General features: G+C 43.5%; 1 pseudogene; it reads left to right on the top strand.

The window, feature by feature from the left end:
- The first annotated feature begins 21,469 nt into the window (after nt 1-21,469).
- Nucleotides 21,470-23,669, top strand: LOC107153427 (annotated as a pseudogene).
- The last annotated feature ends 3,983 nt before the right edge of the window (nt 23,670-27,652 follow it).

The following is a 27,652-nucleotide window of genomic DNA, read 5'->3' as shown; positions in this document are numbered from 1 at the left end:
TGTGTTCTCTAATGTGTGTTTGATTTTTCTAATTTTAAGTTGGTTCTATGAAGGGAAAGCTGTCATCACAAAAACACTGAGAGCAGCAATAAAATGTTGGAAATGGGATCATCTATACATGCAAACCCTCAATTGTTTTCAGTTGAATTATGAGTCATTTTAAATTGATTCCTGAAAAGAATTCTAAATCCTTAGAAATGTAGGGATTTGAGACTCTGGATTGAGATCTCTGACACCACACACAGTATTAACTTTTTCCATTTGCTCTGTTTTAGGAAAATTGAGGAAATATTTGAAGACACGTCTATACATATATTTGAGCCCAAATACATATAAGCTGGATTTCATATCTCAATGATATGAAGAGCGGGGGAAAGAGCTTTTTCCAATCTCCCTTTTAAAACTTCCTTAGCAAAAACAATTTCAGTAAACATGACTTAAATCCATAGCAATGAAGGTAGAGCAGATAAAAATACTTCATTTTGGACTGGGACGGTAGCTCAATGGTAGAGCACTTGCCTAGCACACCTGAGGCACTGGGTTCGATCCTCAGCACCGCATTTAAATTAATTAATTAATTAATTAATTAATTAATTAAAAAGGTATTGTGTTCATCTACAACTAAAAAAATTTTTTAAAAATATTTTACTTAGCAGGAAGAGAAATAAAACACATTGACTTGCTATGCATCAAAACATAGATCCTTTCAAAGAGGGGTCCAGATGATTTTTACTTTATTTTGATAGTAATTTTTTTTTAAATTCCCGCATGTAATTTCCAGTGACCACACAGCTCACCTGAGATGGAAGGCACAGTACACGTGTGCTCAGTGTGAATACAACATGCTCTCTACTTATCAGCAAATCTATTGTCATTCTGTAGTTTTGGAGATTGCCAATAAAGCTTGGGTTAGCTAAACATGATAGAATATATTTTTTAAAATAGCAGCTAATTGAAGTTCCACATGAACAGGAGACTTATGAACAGAAATATATATATATTTATAAATACATATATATATACATATACACATACAGGAAAAGGGATAGATATGCATTTATTATCTTGCAAATTCTATATAATTCACTAGTTTTATTGTCATGTAAAAGTAATAACAGCTGCTCAAATGCAAAACAATAACCTCACCTTGTTATTGACCATAGAACAACATGGACTCCCATGTGGTACCCTAGGGTCTCCAGCTTTTGACTCTATGTTTGCTCCTAAACTTAGAAGGGGGCTCCAGTCCTCCAACCTTCACAAGAAGAAAAGGCAGTGTCTGCTGCCTATAGAGTGTGTGCAACCCTATATCCATCCAAGCAGGCTCTGGTCCAGAGGATCTAGGTAAACTTGAGCAGGTCACTTACTCTCACAGGACATCTGTAACTCTTTCCATGAAGTGGGACAATAATGCCTACATGGAGTGCTGGGGAGAGGATTAAAAGACCATTCAAGAACATTTTTAGGACATTCAAACTATTCTGCATAATTCTGTAATTATGAATACATGCCATTTGACTTTTATCCAAACACAGAGAATGTCCAACACCAAGAGTGAGCCCTAATGTAAACTATGGACTCCGTGTGACAATGATGTATCACAGTAGGGTCATTCCTTATTATAAATGTATTTCTCTGGTGTTGGCTGTTGATTGTGGAAGAGTATGCACATCTATGAGAGATGGGACTGTATGAAACTCTCTGTAGTTTCTGCTTGGTGTTGCTATTTGTAGAAAATACCTCTTGGAAATAAAGTCTATTAAAAATAAAGAAAAAAAGTTTTGGAAAGACAGTGCTGAACACAATGTCCATGACCCAACTACTCAGTGAATTCCAACTATACCTATCTTGTTCTTATTTTTATTGTCTTGCTTCTACTATGGTGTATAATTCTCTGGGCTTTCCTGGCCCCATTAGGGAGCTGTGCCTAGGGAGATGTTACAGGACCTGCTTTGGATACTTGTTCCCTCGTTGCCTCCACAATGTATTCCTCATGAGCTAATCCAACACCCACCCTTAGGAGAGATCCATGGTGGCTCCTCATCTTCATCTGCCTATCTGACATCTTGGCTCCCTTACATTTTTCCACTTTTCACACTCAATGGCCTAGTTTGTTGAGTATCACTCAGCACAGCTATTTGACTAGAAAATTTCAACCAAGGTCCTGGATTAAGGGTATTGTATTTGGTCAACAGAAATCTTTTAGAAACTTCAATCAATTGCCATTAACCTCGGCACATCAACTCCACTTCGCCACAGGTCTCACTATTCCACACTGCTTTCTTCCAGACCACCTCTCACATTTGTGTAACCCACCTGGCCCCTGCAGGAATCTGATTCTCTGATCCCTGACAAATTTTTTATGAGTTTACCAATCATCATCCCCAGACTAACGGTCATTGCTTGTCAAGTGTAAGGATAGAAAAGGGGTGTGTTCAGGGAACCCTGGAGGGCAGGGTCCAGCTGAGTTCATTTCAGTCACCACTTATCTACACCTACTTGGTGCTAGGGGAAGAGGACACAGACCTGAGGTCATGGCCTCAGAAGTCAGCCCCTGAATGTTCTGGCTAGGAAAGAAGAAGAGGAATCTACAAGAAAGGATACCAGTATCATTCAGAAATCAAACCAGAAGACACTGGATCCACTAGACCTTCTCCCCACTGCCCTGGAGGAACTTCTAGAAGGTATGCTCTTGGTTGAAGAAGAATTCCGAATTCTCACATTCCCTCCTGCAACTTCAGATGGAGAAAAGCCTGCAGTCACAGTCTCCCCTGGCCCAGGGTTTGCATCAGAGTTAAGGGGCCTCAACTGGGCTCAGCATCTGTTCTCAGCCTCTTTTTTCCCAGTTTTATTCACAGTGAGAATTTCAGGGACTGGTCTTCACATCCATCTGGATACATCTTACAGATGCACCTACAAGATTTGATTTCTAACATCCCAACATGCTGGACTGCTCAGATTGATCTATTAGAGTCACTGAGTTGGAGCAAAAAAAAAAAATTATAATCATTTAGTCAGTAATTCTTGCTATTATTAAGATGCAATAATGAATTGCTAATAAGAAAACTAAATCAATCCAAGGAAATATCAAATCCAATGCAGCCAAAAATAGAAGAAAGATTTCAGTCTCCAAGTCTAAATTATCTAACCAGCCAATAAACCTCCAGAAAAAAATAACTTTCAAGGTCAGCTGCTGGGTACAAAGCAGTTCTCCATAAGACTTAAAAGAATGGCATGGTAGAATGTGAGGGGGTGGCAGGGTGATGATGGCTTTCAAACTAGTGAGCAACAGAAACAGGAGTGGGGTTCAAGCCTCCCTCCCAAACCCAAGCCCAACCCTCCTCACTGAACCCTCTTGAATAAGACATGTTTCCCCTGAAATGAAATCACAGTTGATTGCCCATGCTAAGTGCTCCATAAATGTTCAGAATTTAATTGAAATGACGATTGAATGAATGAAATAAGTTTGCTACATGAATGATTAGTAAACACAATAAAGCCTTCCCATTTCTAACAGACTTAAATTATGTGAACAGCTGCAGAGGGAGAGAAAGGGTTTTCAATTGGGCAGACTTGGGATCAAATCTGGCTTCTTAAACCTCCTTTATTGACAATGTCTACCTTCTAGTATCTGACCAGTCCATTGGTCCATTGGCAGGTTATTCTCTCCCTTTCCCCTCCTCTCTCTCTTCTTCTCTCCTTCATCCCCCATCTATTATCTCCCCCTCCCTTTTTCCTTCCATTCCCTCTTTCATTCTCCATTCTCCTCCACCCCTTCTGTCTGTCTCTCTCCCTCCCCCCACCCCCACACACCCAATAGGTGCTTCATAGCTATGACTTTTCTGCAAAACTCTTGCAAACTTGGATTTGCTAGACCCTCCCTCTTTCCATCTGACCAGCCCATTCCCACAAATAATTAGGCCCCACCCCACCAAGATGCTGTCCTCTCCCAGTGCTCCAGCTCTCTGCTCCCACTGTGCGCCCTCTCTTGGTGATGTAGTTCATGTTGCCATGCCTAGCAGGACCAGGTCAGGGCAGAACTTCTCAGTGCACTCCCAGGAATGGACCACTGCCTCCCTCCCCTCCCAGTGGCCCCAGCCTCACCCAACAGCAGTATCTCTTCTATCTGGATCTCAACATAAATATTTATTGAGTGAGACAGACCAGTATTTGGGCCAGGCTGGTCCAAGCAATTTCCACTTCTTAGTGTCACAATCCCAACAGGGCAGGCTGGTGAGGAGGAAGTTCAGCATGACTTACCATGACCCACTAGGGGGCATTCCTGATTTACCCATCAATGGATTCATCTCTTCATTTATTCCATGAAGAGCTGGGGAACATCAGTTTTATGCAGGTAACATCCAGTATGTTCCAGTAAACAAGACTCTAGGGACTTCAGGTGTGCATCTCAGATCATCTCATCATGGCCGTATTAAGGGATATTGTCAGAGACAGACTCTAGCTTGGCGTTCATGTGTCACATATATATGGCAGTAGGTTGCCAGTACACACCCCCATGGAGGACCTCAGCTGTCTAAGCCTGCCCCATGTTCCCCAGCAGCTTGTGCCCAGGGAGAGTCAGCAAGAGGATAGCTCCAGCGTCCTCACTTTCTAGCCTTCCTGAGCTGGGGAGATGGAGGTCCTGGGACCTGTTTCTTTCAGCAGATGTTTGCTGAGAACCATGTCTGTGCCAGCCTTAGGCTAAGGGCCAGGAGGAAAAAAAGAGCTGTATTCTCTTTCATGTTGCTTAAACCCTTTAATAGTGTGTGTGTGTGTGTGTGTGTGTGTGTGTGTGTGTTTACTAATGTTAGGTCCCAATTATACTATAAATGCTGTGGGGGTAGAGAGCAGGTCTGCTCAAGCTTGTCAGTGCTGGCACCTAGTAGGCATGCAATAAAGATATGTGGAATGCATAAATTAATAAGACAAGAATAAGATAAGATCTATCACAGAGGACAGAGTCGTGAACAAAGCATTTGGCCATAAGTGCCTAAGTGCCTCAGACACAGAACAAAGCAAGTTCCTCCCTGCAGGGCTGGCCTGTGTCCTTCCCTGCTCTCTGGGATAAGTCAGGGCTTAAATAAGCCCATGAATTAAAGAGGGACAATCAATCGTCTCTTCTTTCCCATATCTGTTGCTGAACGCTGCTGAGGGCTTTAGGACAGTTACAGAAAGGCACCTCTGAAGTAGTCATAAAGGACACTGAATTTGCAGAGCCAGCAGATACCCTAACCAGTCCTATAAGGAAGGCCAAATACAGGAGCACCTTCTCCCTGTTCTGTTCCCCCAACTTTACCTAAAACCATTTTAGTTACTTCTCTCCCCCAACTCTGTAAATTGAAGTAGTACAACAGGTTTGGTGTTTCAAGTCTGAAATCCTAGTTGCTACTTTCTAGCTCAGGAATCTCCTTACCCATCTGCAAACAGAAAATGACTCCAATCTAGGAAGGTTCACCCTTTTAACCAGGAAATCATTTGGAGAGAAGGGAGATAGGAGTTGAGAATGAGCAACAGAGAGGAGACCCCCATTTCTTACTTTACACAGAGGTTGATGCCTAACTATCCAGCCAGTGAAGAAGTTTTGGGTTTATTGTTGTTGTTTGGGCCAGAATAGGTGTTGGCTTTGTTTTATATTTATTTTGTGTCTAAAATGTTCCAACAATTGCACCGAACAAGACTGTGCTCCACGCCCAGCCCCATTGTGACGTCTTGTGCCTTCACACAATGATGATTCCTGTCTGAGGTCTGAAGACATCTGAACTTATAATCCTTGAATAGATTTTTTTAAGTGGTGAGTTCATGGCTGACTTCCCTTTCATTGTGTTCTTCAGAAAAAGTTTTCTAAAGGTAAAATCAATCAATCAATGAATTAAAAGTTAAAATGCTGTTTTAGAAAAAACACATACAATAAAAAATTAAAACCATCTATAACCTCACAACCTAAAGATAACCACCACCACCATTTTATCATATAGCTTTCCAATATTTTATATGAATTTATTAGATGCATAACTTTTATAGAAAAAAATGGGATATAGCAACCTGGTTTTGCAGGATTGGTTTGTTTGGGGTTTTTTTCACTTAATAATAGATCCTACTATCTCATTAAATATTCTTGTACAGTGTTATGAGTGGCTCTGTGAGGAGTGAGGCCACATTGCTGTAATAAAGACTCATCGCATTGCCTTAATGTGGGTGTCCCGGAGCACACTCTACCCTGTGAGGATGGTGGGGATCCCTTTAATCTGACTTTTCCACCGTCCCTCAGATGTGGCCTTTACCCACATGGTCCAAGAGGCTGCCTCCTCACCAAACCTTCATTGCTGCCACCAGGGAGGTTAGAAGGAGGAGGAGGAGAGCGCACCCATCCTTAAAGGGCATACCACTTCCAAAGTTGCATTTACCTCCTTGTTCATCCCACTAGCCACAACTATGGCCACACCCAGCTGTTAGGAGGCTTAGAAACAGTTTTCATCTTGGTGTTCATGTGTCATATATATATAGCAGAGTCTGCTATTACAGGAGAAAACAGAATAGATACTGAGGACAACTGTCAGCATCTGTCACAATTGTGTTTTATTTTGAGAGCTACTGGGGACATTTATATATCCATGGCTGTTTTCTTAAGATAGATTTTCAGTATAGAAATTGTTTGATTGAAGAATTATTGTATCTGAGACTCCTGAGAATCACTTGCACCCTTCCCTTTTCTGGGAAAGCCTGTTGGTGAATGATATTCACGTAAATATTTTTCTCTTTGGCTTCGAGCAACTTTCAGCTCTCTATCCTTTAAGATGGGGAGGTAGGTAGATCTCAGTGAATGCAATCCCACACTGAAAACCACATTCAGGATTCCCACTGCCTCCAAGTCAGTCTCCTTTGGTCAGGGGCTGGCAAAACTGGATCCCAGGGCATCAGGGACAGCAGAGTGTCAGGTACTGCTGCTGAGGACCAGAGGTTGGGGACAGTGGTCTGCATGGAAGACCCTGAACCTCCAGGTGGACACCTGGATCAAGAGGTCAATTGGGGCAGGAATTACAAACAAGCAACTCAATGCCAAAGGACACTGGGGTAGGAACAAGAAGACTATAGAGACAGATTCTAGAACCATCAGGCATGAGGTCAATGTCACACACCAAGAGAGTCAGATCCCCAGGCCACTGGCTGACCTCTTCCTCAAGCAGGGCTATCTAGCATGTAGTGTAGCATATAGTATACGGTAGTCCTTGGGAATCTATATGTTAGATGCCCGACCCCACTCAGAGTGCGTCCCGTGGGCCTAAGGAGGCTCTGCCTACCACCTACAGAGAGATTCCTCAGGGTCAATACTTTCTGGGTCTCTAGACAATGCTTTAGACTCCATAAATGTCAGTTCCGAATAGTAACTTCATGGGAGAACAGGGGAAACAGGAAGTAGTAACTTAGGCAAACCCATCTTGGGAAGCAGGGAAGTGGAGGCAGGAAGGGGATCTCGGCAGCCCCAGTGATCTCCCAAATGTCCTTTGATGGGGTTGACAAGATGTCCTAGCCAACTGAGCAACTTCTTAGATGTCTGCTGATGTCCTAAAGTCTCCTGGAACCATCCTATCTAGAATCACCGTCAATTTTTAGCCGGAGCTAACTGCCACCAGGTGGCACCAAACTGCAAAGGGAATTGCTCTTATTCTGTGGTGGAGACAGCTTGGTGTCAAAGGCAGAGAGCCCTGGATGATTTCTCTGGGTGTTCCTGGGTCCTACCTGGGTCTGGGGACGCAGAAAATATGGCAAATGTCTGTTGACCGAAAAATAGATGGTTGGGTGGATGAATAGATGAAGGGACAGGTGGATGAATTTGATTCTTCCCCCAGAGGGACCTGAATACCCCTTCTTTAAGTGGACACTGTAGATGAAGTCAGATATGTTACCCTGAAACTCCAAGAACAGGCCAGAAGCAGGTCTTTATTGCACAAATTTATGGTAGGCTTTGGGCCAGAGGTGTCCATCTGTGTCCTCTGAGGCAATCGTGGAGAAAGCTCCTTCCTGTACCCAGCCCCCAACCTGGCCTAGCCTGTCCCCTTCATCCACCTTCCCACCATATCCTTGCTATTCTTTCTTTCTGGGGAGCTGCTCCTGGATGGTCTTCAAGACTCCTACCCTCACTGCATCCTATTCTCAGTTAAAAGGCATCTTTACAAGAGATTTCACACTCTGACCCTCTCTGACACTTCTGCTTTGGTTTCCTTCTTAACTACCACCTTCTTGTATGTTTTATTGGCACATGCTGAGTGTCTGTCTCCCTGCTGGCAAACCATCTCCACAGTGCACCCCAGCATCTCAATCAGAAGCTGGCACCCAGTACTGTGTCAGCTGAACGAACCCCTGGCTGGACCCTCACTAGGCAGCTCCTGGTCCCCTCAGCCACCACAGTCAGGATTCCCCACTATTCCACTTGTTGGAGGAGTTCATTTCCCCTGAGAAGTGTATGTTCACAGTACAGAGGTAACTCTTCCTAATTTCCTCACAGGTTCCAAGCCTTATTAGTTCTCTACTCTGCACCAACACCATGGCCAACCTGACTACCTTACGAAGTTCAGGATAAATAGATTCAATATATTTTGGTTTTAGTTATGGCTGTTTAATAGGCCATACAGCTATTGCAATGAATCTATAGTGAGAAGACTCAAAAGGAGGTCATTTAGAAAATCTGCCAAGGCCAGGTTGCTGGTGAGTGGGAGGCTGGAGATTCAGGTTTCATTGACTGTAATCCCTATGCCCAGAAAGCCCATCACTTATTCATCTGCTTTTGCTTTTGGCTCTAAGCCTGCCACCCCCACAGAATGTCCTCCCTCCTGTAGAGCAATCCGGAACCCAAGGACTGTGGGACAGTGGAAGTTCCCCACAGTCCAGGTGCCTGGCCCTGCTTACCGTATTCAATAAGACCACAAAAAACTTTGAAAGTAAATTCAGAAAGCCCAATAAGCCACACAAAAAGACTTCTTGTTGGGGGCTGGGGATGTGGCTCAAGTGGTAGCACGCTCGTCTGGCATGTGTGCGGCCCGGGTTCGATCCTCAGCACCACATACCAACAAAGATGTTGTGTCTGCCAATAACTAAAAAAATAAATAAATAAATAAATATGTTTAAAAAAAAAAAAAGACTTCTTGCTTTATCTTGTATTTTCTTCTCATTTGTACAAATTTAGGCAGTTTATTGTATTTATTGACTATATTGTATTTCTTTGGGGTTTTTGTTATTGTTGGGGTTTTTGTTTTTTTTTCAGAAAAAGGGTTATCTATGCCTATGTTCCTTTTGGAGGGGTCATGATTTCTCAGTGCTCCCATGCCATTAAATTTTAATATGTTTGTGTCTGCAATGCAGATGTTTTTCCTGGTTTATTGGGTGGCAGTGGCTGTGTGCCCACTCACATGACAATCTCAATATCTTTAACGTTTCTCCTTGGTAAGAGTGAAAGTTACTGACCCATGGCCCTGGAACCTGAATGAGTTCCCCTCATACCTGCACAAGGTTCCCATGGCAAAAGAATCCTGCTCTAGGCTACAATCTAAAAATTGTGGGAGTTGGTGCTCAAGGGCTGGTTCTCTGACTACCCAAAAAGGAAAATCCCTTCTTGCCCAGCCCCAGGAGGACCCTGATCTCTCCAGCCTCACCCTGTCCCTTCTCCTTCTCCCCACTCCCCTGCATCCCTGGTTTTTTCAGCCTTAAGAACTGGAAAAACTCACTTCATTCTCCTCCTGCATTTAGGCTCCTGGCTCCCTTGAATCTTTTGGTTAGGAGGAGCTTGAGAGGATAAAATCACCCTGGGGCTAAAGGGAAAGGAAAGCATTAGTCCTCTCTATCCACATATTCAACCAACCACAGACTGAAAAAATTGGGGAGGAGGGATTGAATCCTTAATGAACACATACTGACTTTTTTCTTTTCATTATTTCTTAAACAATACATTATAAGCCAAGCACAGTTACACATTCTTGTAATTCTAGTAACTTGAGAGGCTAAGGCAGGAGGATCACAAGTTCAAGGACAGATTTTCCAACTAAGCTGTCAAGACAATACCATATAACAACTTTTTACATAACGCATTGTATTATGTATTATAAGGAATCCAGAGATGTTTTTAAAGTATACAGGAGGCGGTACATGGATTATATGCAAATACTAGACCATTTTATATAAGAGACTTCAACATCTGTGGATTTTAGTATTTGGGGGCATCCTGGAACCAATCCCTGGCAGAAACGGAGGGATAGCAGTATTGGAAGGTGGGGGAGGGGGCACACAGACCATCCTGGAGAGCGTCTAGCAGGGTGGCTTGCCTTCCTTTGCATGCTTTCTCAGAGACTTCTAAACACTGCTGTGGTGGCCTTTTTTCAGTAGGGTGGTCTATAGGTGGGACTTCCCTTCAACATCCATTGTCCTCCAAGAAGTATTTTTATGGTGGGATTTGGGGAAGCTGTGTCAGCCTCAAAGAAGGTGTAAGGACCTTGGAAACAGCCACATCTGTGAGGCTCTGCAGAGACACACCGTGCCACTCACAAATGACCCTGGAGAGCTCAAGTCCCCAGAGAGGATAATAATTTCCTTTCTCTTTGGGATTTTCCACCTCAGCCTGGAACTGGCCCTGGGCTCTTGAAAACTCAGAGGGAATTGTCTGGCTCATAATTATGGCCAGCAGATTATTTGAAGAAAGTAGTTATGCATATGCTTCCATCTGTTCTATCAGCAAGCCCTAGCCAGGCCAGAGAGGTCTAAATGTGCCCCAGGTGTCCTGCCATGAGGGTACCTGCACAGCCAGTGGCATCAGGAAACAGGTCCACTAAAGAATCTGTCCTCATTTTACTGCTGTTGACAGCTAGTGCCATAGGCTCCTTCCTTTGAAGTTGGGTTTTCACAGCAAAATAAACAAGCTTCTCTTTGGGGTGGGACTCAGAGACAATGGTGGTTGGGAGCTGTGGGACTTGCAAATCAGAGCCTCTGAGTGCCATTCAGCTCTGCAGATTCCCCCACAGAAGGTGAGTGAGGCAGGTCAAACCACAAAGCCATAGAAGAACAAGGCAAAGTCAGGGGTCAGGCACATCAGTCTTCCCCCCGGCACCCCTCGATAGACTAATGGGAACAGTGAGGTAGTACTGGAACCCAGTCCTGCCATCTAAGGAGTTGTGCTGTCAGAAGGGCTCAGCAGGATTCTGAAAGTAAGAGTGATTGGGAAGGAGGGGAGATCCAAGCCCAGGGAAGGGTGACAAAGACTCAGGACCAGGGCTAGCACAGCCATACCACCATCCTGCTCCCACAGGTGCACAGCCGCACACACTCTGCACCACCCTGTCTTCTCCCTCACCTAGGAGGATTGCTAACTCACCCTTCTAGACCAGTATCCCAAACAGCACGATTTTCATCCTCAGTAGGTCTTTGGCAATCTTTGAAGATGGTTTTGTTGCCACAACTGGAGAAGGGGCTGGAGAACACTATTGGCATCTCATATACCAAGGCCAAGGATATCTAACAATGCAGAGGACAACCCCACCCCCAAAAAGGAATCATCCTATCAGTCCCAAATGTTGATCGTTCTGAGACTGAGAAGCCCTGCCCTAGAGCCAGCTTGTCCACTCAGCCACCCGTTCATTCCGCACCTGAGCACCAGCTCTCATGTCTCCTCGGCTGCCTGCCTCCCCTACACCAGGCACACACAGGTCTCTCCTCTTGGTTCCATTATCTCCCCCACAACTTCATCAAGTAGTGGTTATGTTCCAAACACCAGCTCTCTGCCAAGCCTGGGCACTTCAGAAGGTCTGGCAAAATTCACCCCAGCTTCACAACGTCTTTTTGGACACCTTTCCTGTTAATTAATGTTGACTTCATTTCCCTCACTAGAGGTGAGTGTCCTTTTCTTTTCTACTTACTTACTGGTCTCTTACTCTTCCATAATCCTCATGCTCTACCCCACCCACACACAGAGCTCTAAAGAGTGGTATTCCCCACTCTTTACAAATCAGGAGACTGCCACCCAGAGAGGTGAGAGAGTTTTCCAAAGGTCCTACAGGTAGCTGGAAGAGGTAGAGCTAGACTTTATCCTAGACAAGGTCGTAGGACCTGATTGCCTTCATTCTGGGTCTGGAGGGTCCAAGAAACAGTCTTTGAATGGCATCTTAGGTTGGTCTGGGAACCCCAGGTTGGAAGAGGCCTTGGAGGTTACTAGAACTTCATCTGTACGAAGCAGAAGGCCACCATAGCCTGACAGGGGGTTCTGAAGATATGTCTGACTGGCCTTCCCTGCTTCCCCATTGCCCAGACACACGGCTCTCCTATTCAGTGTTCTATGCTGCCTAAATCAAAGAGTATGTAGAACACATTTGCTTTCTTTTGAAAATAGCTTTAATTGTATTTTTTAATATACCTTCACTTCAGAAAATGCAGGAAACATAGCTAAGTAAGAAGAAAATAAAAACCACATTTGATCACACTAAGCAGAGAAAAACTAGTGTTGGTTATAGCATATTTCCTTCTGGAGTTTTTCTATGCTAATTGTTAAAAAAAAATACAGGAGGGCTGGGGATATAACTCAGTTGGTAGAGTGCTTGCCTCGCAAGCACAAGGCCCTGGGTTCAATCCCCACCATAACCAAAAAAAAAAAAAAAACCAATCATATTGTAAAGACTTCTGTGACCCGTTTTTTTTTTTTTCATCTAATAATGTTGCCTATATGGCTATGAAATCTTCTTCCATGTCTTCTCCATAACTTGGATGGAAGACAGATGAATGGATGGATGGATGAGTAGGTAGCTGGATAGGTGGGTGGATGGATGGCTAGATGATCCTTCATTCACCAATAAGTTCTCTCTATATGGACAATTCAGGTCACATCGATTCTAACATTTTCAAATAAGTGATTTCTCACTCATGACATTAAAGGATTTGCTGGCAGTGGTCTCTGCTTTCTCTAAACTAGTAGGAGTTACACAGGATGGCCCTACAGTCACACTGCTTAGATTTGAACTCTGGCTAGGGCTCTACTAGCTGAGTAGCCTCTTATGTCTCAGTTTCCCTAATCATTAAAACAGCAAGAAAATAGTTTAAGCCTCATGGGCTTGCTGAGGATATTCAGTTCAGATGACTTGATGAGCTTAAATCATCAACCCTTGTTTTAGTAAGCTTTTTCATTGCTGTGACCAAAAGACCTCTCAAGAACAATTTTAGAGAAGGAAAAGTTTATTTCAGGGCTCATGGTTTTAGAGATCTCAGTCCACAGATGACTGTGTCCATTGCTCTGGGCCCCAGGTGAGGCAGAACATTATGGCAGAAGTATGTGGCAGAGGAAAGCAGCTGAGGACATGACACCAGGAAGCAGCTCCCCTCATTACAGACACTCCCCTAGTGACCCATCTCCTCTAGCCATGCCCTACCCACCTGTGGTTACCACCCAGTTAATCCCAATCAGTGGATTAATGCACTGATTCGGTTAAGGCTTTCATAACCCAATGATTTCACCTCTAAACTTTCTTGCATCGTTTCACAGATGAGCTTTGGGAACATTTTGTATTTCCCTATAAGAGAGAAAACAAATTGACCTCAGCTTACAAAAAAGGACACAAAAGCTTGAAGAGGTTGGTAGATCAATCAATTTAGCAGGCAGTGAATGGCAGAGCCAGGATTTGAAACTAGGAAATCTGGTTTTAAAGTGCATGGTAACCACTACATGGTACTGACTTCAACTGTCCTCGCTATACCTTGGTGTTATGGTTTGGACATGAGGTGTCCCTCCAGAAAAATTCATGTTATTCAATGTAGCAATGTTCAGAGGTGACATGATTAGATTATGAGAGCTGTAGCCTAATCCCTAGATTGGTTCATTGGATGGATTGATACTTTGAAAGAACTACTGGACTGGGTGGTAACTACAGGCAGGAAGGACATGGAGGATGTAGGTCACTGGGGGTGTACCCTTGGGGATTATATTCTGTCCCTCTGGATCCTCCCTCTCTCTGTTTCCTGGCTATTGTGAAATGAGTGGGTTTCCTCCTCGATACCCTTCCACCATGCTGCTCCCCCTCACCTCAAGCCCAGAGTAAACTGGGCAATCATGAACTGAAACTCTAAAACCATGGGCTCAAAATAAACTTTTCCTCCTCTAAGTTGTTCTGGTCAGGTATTTTTATTACAGTGATGCAAAGCTGACTAACACAATTAGTTTTTCTCACTTGTAAAATGCAGATGGCACATCTGATTGACAAGGTTCCATGCTCATATGATCAGAGAAGGAGCCTTATGTATGAAGAATCCTGCTTGTCAACTGTGGCCTGGCACTGTGTCAGGAGCCCAGGAATCCCACTCTGGCCAGGCTCCCTTCCTAGCCCACTGAGACAACCTTCTATCTGATGCCTCCTCTGCCTACAGAGAGGCCTGTGACACCTGCCACATGGTCACAAAGCTCTCGCCATCCCAAGGGTCATCCTCATTTAGGTTAAGCCTGGGGTCAGCTCACCCATGGGTAGGGCAGAGTCGTTACTTTAGAGGATGCTTGTTGGTGGTGAAGATGACCACCAACAATTTCTGAACGCCCTCCCATCCCACTTCCAATCAGTCTTGCTATAGCTGTGCAACTTGGGTTGCCCAAATTCTTGGTGGTCAGGACCAGAAAGCTCCTAGCTGAGAACTTCCTCTGGATCTAGGCAGTCAGCTGGGCACAACAGCCAAAGGCCTGAATACAAATGGGTAGGAGTTAAACAGAGTGGCCATGCAGCCATACCACCTGGATTCAAACTCATGCTCTGACTAGTTGAGGGACACTCTAAAAAACAGTTAACATTTATTGAGAATTTTCTATGTGCCAGGCATTCAATATTGCCAGTACATTTTCTCAAACCAATCTTCACAATAGCCTCATAAAGTAGGTTCTGTATTGAACCCTATGCTACATACAAAGAAGATGAGACTTAGAAATAAGATGCTTAGACAATGGAATATGATTCAGCCATGAAAATAATAAAATCCTGTTATTTGCAGTAACATGGATGGAACCAGAGGACATTATGTTAAGTGAAATAAGCCAGGCACAGAAAGATAAATACTGAATATCCTCATTCATATATGATAGCTAAAAAATGTTGATTTCATGAAAGTAGAGAGTAGAAGAGTGGTCACGAGAGACTAGAAAGGGGAGAGAGTAAGGGTGCCAGAGAGGCTGGATAAAAGATATCAAAATACAGTTAAACAGGAGAAATGAGTTTTAAGGCTCTACAGTACATAGGCTGTCTTTAATTCACAATTATTTATTTTATTTTTATTAAAAACTAGAAGAATTTGAAGCTTCTCAACACAATAAATGATACATGTTAAAGGAGATAGAGGTGCTAATTACCCTAATTTGATCCTTGTACATGTATCAAATTATCACACTCTATCCTATAAATATATTTTGTGTCAAAATTTTTGTGTTAAATTGTGTTTTAACACAATTTTTATGTCTCAAATGTTTATAACTTTATAAAATAAGATGTATAAAGATAAACCAAAAGTCTTTGGTACCTACCAATTCCTCTTAAGACAAACTGAAAGAGCAATACATTGCTTCCTTCCTCAAAGGACCCAAGCCAGTGTATGTATGTAGTGGAAAAACAGTTCCCAACAAACATCTTATCTATGAATATTAACAATGCAAAATACCTTCACTTTTATGCATTCAACATCCCACACTCCAAAGCAGGACCCCAGAGGTCATTGTTTTTGATCAACATTATAGACTTGAGTTCCTGCAGCACCAGCTCTGCCTCACTGTGTGACCTTCTATGCCTCAGTTTCCCCATTTATACAATAGCAGTAATAACAGAATAAGCCTTATAGGCTTGCTGAGAGCGTGAAACTCATATAATTTGATGTGGATGAGCTTAATCTCTTAACCAAGTCAATTTTCTCAAGATATGGGCATTCAGTATTTTGGGAAGTTGTCAAAGTGCTCCTCAGTATTGAAACCTATGCCCAGCACAATATGGCCCCAGGGCTTCCCTGATTTGGTCTGTTCACATTCTCTATTTTCATTCATTCCCATTCCATCTTCATAGTGCTTAGTATGCCCAGAGATTACTACTGACTACATCTCATTTTTATAAATTGCTTTTTTGGTAATCAAGATTTTATTTTATTTTATTTTATTTTTTTAAAATATTTATTTATTTTTTTTTTAGTTATCGGCGGGCACAACATCTTTGTTTGTATGTGGTGCTGAGGATCGAACCCGGGCCGCACGCATGCCAGGCGAGCGCGCTACCGCTTGAGCCACATCCCCACCCAAGATTTTATTTTAAATGGGCACTTTTTAATGTCATTATAAATCCATATTCGTATGTTCATAGGATAAATATAAAAATAATAAGTAAGTTATGAGCACACATAGCAATGAAGACACATAGAGCTAGACTTCTAAATACCATTCCCTACTGAAACAGAAGCCAAGCTTGAAGGTATTTCAGAATAAAGAGTTCAAAGGGGAGGAGGGAGGGAGGGAGGAAAGGACAAGACTTCTCAAAGAAATGGCTGGTTCCAGCGAGAGCAGGGAAATTACCCAGGGAGCCTAAACTACCACCAGGAGGTGAGGAACTGGTCTCAGAGAGCCCTAACCAAGACTGGGAATATATAAGCATCAAAATACAAGATGATATTAATGGATTATAATCTACCAAATAAAATAGAATTTCATGAGCCCATTCTGACGTAAATAAATAAACAAGGGACAGCTTTTCCTTCCAGTAAATGGCCATAATAAATGGAGAAGGAGTGATGGAGTCATAAAATACTTCGGCAGCCACCGCTGTTATTAATGGATTCCGGCAAAAATCATCGATAAAGGTTAAATCGGAGGGCAAAGGTTGGATAAAGAACAAGATATTCACATAATCCCGAAAGGATTTCCCCACAAATTATTTACTAATCTCAAAGAGGGCAAGAGAGCTGATGACAAAGGATCCTACCTTACCCAGGGGTCAAGGTCAGCATCACTAACCCTAGAATGGACTTGTGTCACACACTGCCATGAGGAGGCCCCACATCACATCCTAAACATGCTCAGCCTAATCCTAAACTCAAGGAAGCATCAGACAGCTCCTAATTGAGAAGGATTCTGCACATTCCAAATTGTGAACGGCATGAGGGCTCTGTCCCAGTTACAGGCCACTGCAAAGATGGATGACCAAGCACAGTGTGATCCTGAACAGACTGGCTGGACAACTACAGAGGACAGCTGAGATAGCTGGAAAAATCTGAGCATGGACCATGTCTCACATAGTATTGTGTCAATGTGAAATGTTCTGGTTTGGTGACTGTACTGTGATCCTCTAACACATTGCCCTTGTTCTTAGGAAAAATACATAGAAATATTTAGGGGCAAAGAGACATGCTGTCTGCAACTTGCTCTCTAATGTTCAGGGGAAGTGTGTGTCTGTGTGTGTGTGTGTATGTGTGTGTGTGTGTAAAGAGAAGAAGATGGAGAAATAACAAAAAAAGAGGAGAGGGAAAGGAAGAAAGAGTAAATGAGAGAAAGAGATAAGAGGCAGAGCCCCTGAGCAAGTGGCAAAGCAAAAGCAATAAAAACGTACCCACTGGCACGTCTTGATCAAGGGCACGTGAGAGTTCTCTGCCCTTCTCATAATGTTTGTAAAAGTCTGAAGTTATTTCAAAATAAAAACAAATTGTGAGTGTATGCTTGTTTTGGGTATCACAGGAAGAGTGGAAAGTGGGTGTGACTGATGCACCTACTGCCCTACACTTCTATAAAGTGTCTGCCTTGCCATGCCCCATCCCGGCCTATCCCCATCTGGATACTGGAGCCAGATAAACTGGGCTTCAGGCTGTGGAGGGATGGAGGGGGCTCACCTAAGACAAGGCCTGTTTCAGGAGTAAGGTCTGGCTGCAGAAGGTGTCAACATGGCTGCTTCCCTCCTGCCCCAGGAGTGGAGGTCCTCTTACTCTTACTGTGTGGGTAACATCAAATAACAGCTTGCCATTAGGAGGCTTTCTCTGTTGGACTCTGAGCTAGATCACCAGGAGACAGCAGTCCAGTCATGAGCTCAACATACACTCCTAGAAGAGGAGGGCGGGAAGTCTTGCTTACTCACAGGAAGCACCCACCCTGTGCCACATCCTGCCCACTGCTGAGGAGACCACATCTCTTTTGAAAGCAGTTGCTCTCACATCTCCTGGAGCAGTTGCTCTCCATAGCTTCTCTCCCTGCAGGACTCCCTGATCAACCTAAGGGCCTTCCCTCCGTTCAGTCTTGAGGCCATGAAAAGTGGAACTTGTCTTCTGCGCCTCAGAAGTGAAGGGTAGGAGCATGAGTGTGGGTGGAAAGCTGGTGGGTCCTTGCTCTCACCTTCATGTGGGCATGGGGACAAGAATGATCAGGCCAAGGAAGGCTGGGCCAGTGAAGGAGAAGTGATAGGCCCCCTCACTTGAGGCCTCTTTCCTCACTACCTTTCCCTGTGCTCAGCTCCCCTCTGGCTTCCCCAGCTACCCTGACCAGAGGCTTTCCCTCCTCATTCCCATCCACCCCACCAGACAGATCAGCTCATTCCTCTCCATGTTGCCTGTGAGGGTGTAGGGGTCCCTGGTGGCCCCACGGGGTGGACACCTTCAGGAAGATGTACAGCATGAAGCCAGCTGGAGAGTGAGACGGGGCCCAAACATGGTCAAAGTCCTCCAAAGTGAACAGGTACGCCCTCTCAATTGGCCTTACATTCTCTGAGCCTAGGATGGGCTGCCTGTTGGGCAGGCACTCTCTACTCTAGGAATTCCCATGACAAAGGTGGAGGATGGTAACTAGGGACTGCAAAGAGTCCCCCCTGGGAAGAAGTTCTTCTGAAGGGATGAAGAGGCACCTTCTGTGGCCTTGGACCACCAGTTTCTCCATTAGTAAGGAGCTCCTGATGGAGGGGGTTATTAACACAGGGGGTTATTCAGTGGGCAGTCTGAGGCTGTGAGTAGAGCAGCAGCAAAGCCCACACACAAAACAGTAACTAATTTAATGATTTCACATTGTGTACTTCAATTAAAAAAAAAAAAAGCAAATACAAGAAGTGAACAAGAGGCAAATCAGCAATTTGTTTGGGGACTCCTCACACTTCAGTTTAGTATGATTTACATTTTGAATTTGCTTATAGGAAAGGGGCATAATATTATGTTCAGGGTTTGGCAGCACCAAAGGTCCTTAGGGCCCTGCCTGAAAATCCCCATCTACCTCACCTCCCAGGGGGCCCCCCACGGGAACCTCTCCTATGGCAGAATGTGGGCCCCACTTTGCCTGCCTTGCCACCCACAGTTGTGGGTAAATCATCTGCTCTGCCCAGTCTGGGTTTCGCCATTCAAAAACGAGGGATTAATACCTCACTTACCCTCACTTACGGAGCTGCAATGAATGATAAAAGAATCTCTGCTCACCCTGTGGTTCTTTCAATTTCCTGACTTACAAAAGAAAAGACTGAAAAATCTGGCTGACTTCCAATCTTTTTTGAATGTAAAGTCTAAGAATCACTGTTTGAGGAGAAATACAAGCAAGTCTTGTGTTGTTTTGGTTTGGCAACAAGGGCCAGGTCTGGAGTCAGAGGCACCAGACTTTGTTCTCTCCCTCCATCACTTGCAAACCAGCTTTTTCATCTACAAAAGAGGCAAAACTGTCCCTCCAAGAGTTGTTGTGAGGATCAATGATCAAAATTACTTCACTCATCTCTGTGGGAAGGGCATGGGCTGCACCCACTACTGCTATCCACAGTCACCCACAGTCAGGAGAAAACATCCAGGGAGGATGGCAGGTTCTGGAAGCTCTTCCAAACCCAGCAGGAATTCTTGGAGCCCTCTATTCTCTCCATGCAAGGAATTCAAAGTAAAAAACTATACTGCACAGTGAAAGAATCCAGAGATTCAGAGTTTTCTTTCACAACACTTTATTGCTTATTTAGAACATTAAAATCACTCTAACTCTGTTTCTCATGTAGGAGCTTAATTGACTGACAGGAAAGAGGGGTTCTAGGTCTCCCTTCCAGGCAGCTTGGATTCAGACTTAATGGCTGGGGTCTGTTGGTGCCTTTAGCAGGTGACTTCATTCAGGAAAGCTTCCTGGCTCATTAGAGCCTTCTTTCCTCTCACTTGCTGGTTACTCTGGGAGAAACCATTAGCCCCATGCCCAACTGCTCAGCCCTACCCAACACAGCCACTTCCCAGTGGGATGAACAAATATCTTGGCATGTGTGGGGATGTCTGGAAACTATCTCCTGACTTGAGACAGGTTTCTCCTTGCACCAGTGGTGGGTGAACCAGCCCCCAGCTCCCTGTACTTGTTAATTCCTGGCAGCTCTGTGCCATCTGCATTACTTGGGGCTGGCAGTCACTGTGAGGTCTCTGCTGGTGGGGAAACTTAGTGACTCTGGAACAAGACACAATTTGACCCCAAATCATTTGAGAGGTAGTTGCTGGTCTGATGGATTACCTTTAACCCTCAATACTTTAGGGTACACTTCCTAGGAACAAGGATGCAGTCCAGTTGCTAAATTCAGAAAGTTCACAGTAACTTACAGAATAAAATATGAGGTGTAGTATAGTTTACAAGAATTTATCATATATTTTAAAATAAAGATTTTAAATTTTCCAACCAAAGAAATGATAAATGTTTCCAGCGATGGAAATGCTAACTATCCTGATTTGATTTTGCACATTGTATGCACACATGGAAATATCACCGTGTCCCATAAATATGTACATTATGTGTCAATTGAAAATAAAAAAATACACAGTTCACATTCAAATGTTAAGTTGTTCTATAATGAGAGTTGTCTGCCAATGCCTTTAATCCTTGCATCTTTTGTTTCCCCTTATCTAGAATAGCCTTTTGGAATTTTTTATGACATTGACATTTCTAAAGAATGTAGCTCAGATTTTTTTTAATAAAAGGGCTTTTTAAAAACAGAAAAAATATCATATTCTATGCAGTTTCACAAAAAGCTTTTCACATGCACGTGCTTGTGCACGCACACACACACATACAATTTGTGAGTTTTTCTGCATCAGTAAATAAGGTCTTTCATGCTCTTTTTAAACTTCATCTCAGTATATAAATAAATACAGCACTCAGTGCTGTACCACACCACCTGCACCCCTAATCACAGCAGGCCACTGCAATTTGAAAGTAAACACTTGTCATGAGGGCCTGGGTTCAATTCCTGACATCTCAGAAAGAGGGAAAGGGGAGGAAAGAAGGAAGGAAGGGAGGGGGAGGAGGGAGAAAAGGGTAGGGAAGGGAAGAAGGGAGGGATCTCCTGTAACCTTCTTTGTCAATAATTGACAAGAATAGAAACCTAGACTTGCGATTTAAGTAAACATAGCAAGCTAACCATTACAAGTGCAGCGTCAGCTTACAGGTCCTTTAACGGAAAGTCCCCCTTTACCACATGGGACATCCTTCATTTTTCATTGTTTTTCCCCTAGAACGGTTAGCACACGCGGGTCCCTTGTGGCCATTATAGATCATCTGGCTCCGATGGCTGCCAGGAGTGTTCATTAGTTCGTGCTGCTGCCCAGGTGAGCGGTCCGGTCCTCATTAAACCTTTTCTCCAGGAAGTGCTCGCTGCAGCTCCGCGCAGCGACCCGAAGGGGGAGCCGGTGGGCGGTTGGGCCGCACACCCCGGGGACACGAGGGCGGGAATGTGTCTGTGTTGCCCAGCCTCACAAAAGGGACTCCTCTGTTGCGAGCCGGTCCTGGGCTGCAGCCTTTGAATACAAGGAACGGTCGGAGACGCCTTCCGGAGGAGTCTTATTTCACAAAGAAGGAGAACCACAGGGACTTGCAGGGAGTCTGAAGGGGCCTGAGTTTAGGGGACAGGATAAGATGACGCGTGCCCAACCTGTCATCGACACCAAGGAGGCCGCGTGGCAGAAGGTCCTCTAGAGCGGCAGCCCTTCCCCGGTAACTACGTGGACCCACGGTTCCTGGAAGAGCTCCGGAAGAACATCTGTGCCTGGAAATACCAATCCTGGGCAGTGGTGTTCGAGTCCAGTGTGGGGATCCAACAGCTGTGCAGCGTCTGCGTCTTTGGGGTCATCTGGTGGTATATGGATGAGGGTCTCCTAGCCCCCCACTGGCTTTTTGGAACTGGCCTGGCATCTTCATTGATGGGATATGTTTTGTTTGATCTCATTGATGGTGGTGAAGGGCGGAAGAAGAGCCGGCGGACCCGGTGGGCTGACCTGAAGAGCGCCCTGGTCTTCACTGCTCTCACCTACGGGTTTTCACCAGTGCTGAAGACAGAGTCCGTCAGCACTGACACCATCTATGCCATGTCAGTCTTCATGCTGTTGGGCCACCTCATCTTCTTTGACTATGGGGCCAATGCTGCCATTGTATCCAGCACACTGTCCTTGAACATGGCCACCTTCGCTTCTGTCTGCCTGGCCTCGCGTCTTCCTCGGTCCCTGCATGCCTTCATCATGGTGTCGTTTGCCACCCAGATTTTTGCACTGTGGCCCATGTTACAGAAGAAACTGAAGGCCTGCACTCCCGGCAGCTATGTGGGGGTCACGCTGCTTTTTGCCTTCTCAGCCTTGGGAGGCCTGCTGTCCATTAGTGCCGTGGGAGCCATACTCTTGGCTCTTCTGCTGGTTTCCATCTCCTGTCTCTGCCCTTTCTACCTCATTCGCCTGCAGCTTTTTAAAATTTTTAAAATTTTTAAAAATTCATGGGCCTTGGGATGAAGCTGAAATCAAAGAAGACTTGTCCAGGTTTCTCAGCTAAGTTAGGAACCCCATTACACTATTCAGGCAAGCTCATAGACTGGTATGCTAACCAGCATAAAATCTGAAGGCAGAGCCCATTCTGGGAGCAGCAGGCTGATGTGGATGAGAGAACAGAGATCAGAAGAAAAAATTAATCAAAGGCTGGGGTGGTGAAGGTGTTTGCCCTTCTGTCATTTTCCTTTTATGATGTAAAAGCTTTCTGGTGTCCTCTTGAATTACTGCCCATCTGTTATTCACTATAACAGATGAAGTGATGGTATCTATTAAAGTTATTGTCTCTATTAGCAACACAAAAAAAAATTTCTCATCATTTCCTACATGATTTTCTGTGTCTTGGATGTGCATCCTGTGTTGTAGATGTGGCAGATCTGTTCTCCCAGCCTGTCTTTTATCTTTGCTTAGAGTGTCTATTGTGGCTCAGAAATTTTAAACACCTGTCAGAATCAAGTACATCCATCATTTTTCTTCTGTTTTGTCTTTTGTGTGCTTTACTTTTGAATACCTTTTCTATAGTAAATTTATACACAGATTAATCATTTCTTATAATGCCTTTATAGGCTTTTATTTTTACATTTAAATCTTTAATTTGAAAATTTTTTCATGATCATCTACAACTATGTGCAATGCTTTAGATATATATATTTAGGTCCTAGTAGTGTTTATTTAAAAAAAGCAGCTTTGTCTTTCTGGACCCATTGATTGAATGCATGGGCTGCTACTACATTTCCTTTTGGTTCATTGATGCATGGTATTCCTTGGTATCCATGAGGGATTAGTTTCAGGAACCCCCATGGGTACTAAAATCTATAGATACTCAAGTTTATATATAAAGTGGTATAACATTTGCATATAAACTATGTACATCCTCCTGTATCATTTAAATCATCTTCAGATAACATCTAATATCTAACACAATATAAATGCTGAATGAATGGTTGTTATACTTTGTATGGTTTTTTGAATAATGACAAGAAAAATAAAGTCTGTACATGTTCAATACACATGAACCCTCCTCCAATTTTATTAGTGCCTTTCAATTATTCAGAACAATGGGTTTCATTGTGGCATATTTGTACATGCACATGACATGCCTTGATCATATCCACTCCCCATTACCCTCCCTTACCTTCTCCTGCCCCACTTTTCATAGTCTCCCTGCTACTTTCATGTCATCTTTTTTTCCCCTACATTAGGGTTAGGATGTGACATGTCCCCGAAAGCTCATGTGTGAGACAAGGCAAGGTTTAAAGGAGATGATTGGATTATGACAGCTTAATCCAATCGGTGAATTAGGGATTAGCTAGTGGCTAAAGGCGGGTAAGGTGTGGCTGGAGGAGGTGGATCTCTGGGGGCATGGTATAAATTTTATATCTGGTAAGTGGAGTCCCTCAGAGGTCTGATCATCATTTAAGCTGCTTGCCTCCACCACACTCTACTGCCATGATGTTCAGACTCACCTTGAGCCCCAATGAATGGAGCCCAGCTGCCCATAGACCAAGACCTCTGAAATCATGAGCCCCCAAATAAACTTTTCCTCCCCTATCATTGTTCTGGTTGGGTCTTTTAGTCACAGCATCGAAAATGCTTACTAAAACACCCTAGATTCAACATATGAGGGAAAGTTTGCCATATGTGTCTCTCTGTGTCTGGCTTATTTAGCTTAACATTCTCCTACAAATTATATAGTTTCATATTTATGTACTGAGAGTTCTCCATTATGTATATATCCCACATTTTCTTTATTTATTCATCCACAAATGGAAACCTAGGCTGATCCCATGACTTGACTATTGTAAATTGTGCCATGATAAATGTGTATGTCTATAGCATGCTGACTTTAATTACTTTAAGTATATATCCAGGAGAGGTATAGCTGGATCATATGGTAGTTCTATTTTTAGTTTTTGAGCATTTTCCATACCAATCTCAATAGTGATTATCCGAATTTACATTCCCACCAACAGTTCCTTTCCCCTCATCCTCATCAGCATTTATTATGTTTTGTATTTTTTTGTTTTCCTCTGTGTGTGTGTGTGTGTTACTGTGAATTGAACACAGGACCTTGTGCATACTAGGTCAGTGCTCTGTCACTGAGCTAAATCCCCAGCCCTTGTTTTTTATATTCTTGATGACAACCATTCTGACTGGCATGAGATGGATTCTCAATGTAGTTTTGACTTCCATTTCCCAATGGTTGATCATTTTTTCATATAATTATTGGCCATTTATATTTCTTTTGAAAAGAATCTATTCAGTTTTAACTGACTAGATTATTTGCCCAATAATTGACTGGGTTATTTGGGGGGTGTTAAGTTTTTTAGTTCTTTATGTATTCTGGATAGTAATCCTCTGTTGAAAGAGTTGCTTACAAAGATTTCCTCCCATTCTATAAGCTGTCTCATCATTCTGTTGTTTCCTTTGCTGTGCAGAAACTTTTTAACTTGATACTATTCCATTTGTCAATTTTTGCTATTCCTGAGATACAAGAATCCTATTCAGGACATTGTTGCCTGTGCTTGTTTCTTGAAGCATTTCCTCCTGTTTTCTTCCTGCAGTTTCAAAGTTTCAGATCTCATATTAAGGTCTTTGATCCATTTTTACTTGATTTTTGTACAGGATGAGAGAGAGGGATCTAGATTCAAATTTCTGTACATAAGGAGATCCAATTTTTTCTATACGATTTGTCAAAGAGGTTGTGTTTTCTCCAATGTATGTTTCTGGCAACTTTGTCAAGAATCAATAGGCAGTAGCCACATGGGTTTGTTTCTGTGTCCTCTGTTCTATTCTGTTGGCCTATGTGTTTGCTTTTATGCCAGTACCATGCTGGTTTTGTTATGATGACTCTGTAGTATATTTTGAAATCAGACATTGTGATGCCTCCAGCACTGATCTTTTTTGCTTAGGATTGTCTTGGCTATTTGGAATCATTTTTGCTTTCATATAAATTTTAGAATTTTTTTCTTTTTAAGTTTTGTAAAGGAAGTCACTGGTATGGGGGTATTGCATTGAATCTGTAGATTGCTTTTGGTAATATGGCCAATTTAAAATATTAATTTTGTCCATTCGTGAATATGTTCTTTCTTCTTGTAGCGTCCTCTTCAATTTCTTCAGTGTTCTATAATTTTCATCATAGAGGTATTTCACCTCTTTGATTAGGTTCATTCCTAGGTATTTTTAGAACTCTATTGTGAATGAGATTGTTTTCCTGATTTCTTTCAGCATTCCTGGAATATTTTTGGCCTGAGGTTGGTTGAATCCACAGATGGGGAGTCCAGGTGCTATAGTTTGCATCTGAAGGGTCTCCCAAAAGCCCATGAGTTAAAGTCTTGGTCCTAATCTTGGTACTTGTGCAAGGTGGTGGAATCTTTTAGAATTGGAACGTAGCAGGAGGTCTTAGGTCATTAGAATGTGCCTTCAAAGAGAGTTATGGGAACATCCATTTCTTCCTCTCTCTTCCTTCACCATGAAGTGAATAGCCTTTCTCTGCCCTGTGTTCCTGTCATGATGTGCTGCCTCACCACAGGCCCAAAAGCAATGGAGATAACTGACTATGAACTGAAACGTACAAAACTGTGAGCCACAATAAACCTTTTCTCTTTGTAATTTGATTATCTTAGGTATTATGTTATAGTAATAGAAAGCTGACCAACACATAGATATTGAGGATTGACTGTATTTGTGTTTTTCTTGGACCAATGACACTTTATTACTATTATTGTCATACCTTGTGATCTGTTCAAGTGTCTGTAGGGCTAGACCCTCTCTCTAGCCTTCTTTCTCAAAGTGTCTTTACCCATTTTGTCTGTCCTGCTGGATCATCTCTAACACCCAGGCTAAGTACCAACAGTAGAGATTTTGCCCCTTCCCCTCCCTCAGTCTCATTTATCAATGGATAATTGAAGATAAGCATAATTCCACTTAATTGCTAATCCTTGAGTTTGCCTCTTCCTACCCAGAGGAGACATCTGAAAACCAGGCAGCTCCTCCCATGTGGGGAGGGAAACAAACAAATTTCCAAAACTCCTGCAGAGCAGCAAGTCCAACAGAGAGAAATAGTGCTGAAACCCATAACAGAGAATCATCTGTGTTTTTTGTTTGTTTATTTGTTTGTTTTACAGTCAGAAGGCAGCATGAGGCCCCAAGAGCAAAAGGGATTTGCCCCAGATTACCCACCAGGGGGCTCCAAACCCCACACCAGGGCCTCTCATGGTACCTCCTTCTGATATATCCCCAGGCCTCCTTTGAGCTGGGTGTCTCCACCTTCTTGCCTTTGTTGGCCCCTGGCAGAAGTCTCCTGGGGTGGGGTCCCCCTTGCTCATCAGAGTGGCGTTGACAGATATACTCTTGTGTTTTAGTCAGCTTTTTTGCTGCTGTGACTAAAGGATCTGACCAGCACAACTGTGGGGGATGAAAAGTTTATTTGAGGGCTCAGGGTCTCATAGGTTTTATTCCAGAGAAGGCCAGCTCCATTCCTCAGGGCTTGAGATGAGGCTGAACATCATGGCCAAAGAGGATAGCAGAGGAAAGCAGCTCACATCATGGTGATCAAGAAGCAGAGGGAGAGTGCTGGGCATGGTGGCCCATGCCTATAATTCCAGCAACTCAGGCTGAGGTAGGAGGATCAAGAGTTCAAAGCCAGCCTCAGCAATTTAGTGAGCCACTTGCAACTCAGTGAGACCCTATCTCTAAATACAATGTAAAAAAGAGCTGGGGATGTGGCTCAGTGGTTAAGCCCCTGAGTTCAATTCCCAGTACCCACCCAAAAAGAGGAGGAGGGGGAGGAGGAGGAGGAGGGGGAAGGGGAAGGGGAGGGGGCAGGGGGAGGGGAGGAGAGGCTGCCAGCTCCAGGATACAAAAGTATATACCCCAAATGCACCACCCCCGCAAT

Source organism: Marmota marmota, unplaced genomic scaffold (assembly GCF_001458135.2).
Source record: "Marmota marmota marmota unplaced genomic scaffold, marMar, whole genome shotgun sequence".
In the NCBI taxonomy this organism is placed as follows: Eukaryota; Metazoa; Chordata; class Mammalia; order Rodentia; family Sciuridae; genus Marmota; species Marmota marmota.
The sequence above is the reverse complement of the archived record's forward strand: the minus strand, read 5'-3'. Positions and strand labels throughout refer to the sequence as shown.